Source organism: Microtus ochrogaster, unplaced genomic scaffold (genome assembly GCF_000317375.1).
Source record: "Microtus ochrogaster isolate Prairie Vole_2 unplaced genomic scaffold, MicOch1.0 UNK8, whole genome shotgun sequence".
NCBI lineage: Eukaryota > Metazoa > Chordata > Mammalia > Rodentia > Cricetidae > Microtus > Microtus ochrogaster.
The window spans coordinates 1,311,535-1,313,002 of record NW_004949106.1 but is presented as its reverse complement, the minus strand read 5'-3'; positions in this window follow the sequence as shown (position 1 = coordinate 1,313,002).

Below are 1,468 nucleotides of genomic sequence, written 5' to 3'. Positions count from 1 at the left end.
TAGACCTGACAAACCTGAATGACTCCCAGTAACTGGGGCGGAAAAAGAGAAGCAGCTCCTTCAAGTTGTCCTCTGACCCCCATAAACATGTCGTAGCTTGTGTGCACACAGATTCTCACATATTCTATTACCCAAACCGTTTATGGGGATGTCTTCTTCCTCCTTCTTAAGCCTTGCTTTTCCTCCTGGAAGCTGGCAGAAATCGCTGGAGAAATCCCCACACAAGACTACCTTTTGCGTATAGGTCAAGACCATGGGGGGTTAGATCATAAGGCATTTCACACCCCTGAAGCAGGAAGCAGGGCCCTGATCTGGCACCTTGCCATGTTACCTCTCCTTCCTCTGGAGAGGAATGAGGAGATCCTTTGCAAGAGGCAAGTTTTTCACAAGAGGTCTCCACCACCATAAAGGTACACATATTTTTTATTGTTGCTATTATTAGTTTGGTTAGAGACAGGGTTTCTCTGTGTAGCCCTGACTGTCGTGGAACTCACTGTGTAGACTATTATTGTTGTTATTATTATATTATTCCTATTTGTTTTTTTTGAGACAGGGTTCACTGTGTAGGCCTGGCTATCCTGGAACTCATTCTGTAGACCAGGCTGGCCTCAAACTCACAGAGATCTGCCTGCCTCTGCCTCCTGAGTGCTGGAATTAAAGAATGCACCACCACTGCCTGGCTGACTATTATGATTTTTTAAAGCTAAAAATATTTATTAAGGAAGAGAGAGAGAGAGAGAGAGAGAGAGAGAGAGAGAGAGAGAGAGAGACTATTATGATTTTTAAAATGAGTGGGACTCAAGCCTGTCATCCCAGCACTCCGGAGGCTGAAGCAGAGCCTGTGACTCACTGTGAGTCTGAGGCCTGCCTGGGCTACATAGTGAGACTCTGTGAACTAACTGACCCTCAAATATCTCTGTTCTTTCTCATCAGACAAATTGGCACTGAATTTACTTAATGGGAATCAAACTCCTTTCGGAACAGAAGGATGTTGATCAAGGACACTGCAGTTATTTCATTCAGGGAAAGACAGCTCTACACACAAAGTTTCATTAAAAAGTATACAATGTATTGAAGCTAATTCAGAAGTGATTGTTTCCTCTGTAGATGTAAGACCTATTGTGATTCCCTGATTACAGGGCCAAGTGGTAGCAGTGATATATACACTATAAATATGTATGTTAGTTTTCTGTTACTGTAACAAGTAGCAAGTTGAGAAGAAAGGTTTTTTGGCCCAAGATTGTGAAGGTTTCTTTTTTGTTTTGTTTTGAAACCAGGTCTCACATTTAGCTCTTACTGTCCTGGAACTTGCTATGTAGACCTCAAACTTAGAGATCTGCCTGCCTCTCCCTCACTACACCCGGCTAATTGTAAAGGTTTCAATCAGTGGTTGATTGAGACAGTAGTAGGCAAAGAATCAGGGCAGGTGCTATAGTGAAGTTCATTTCCTGGCCACTGGAGAGAGAGG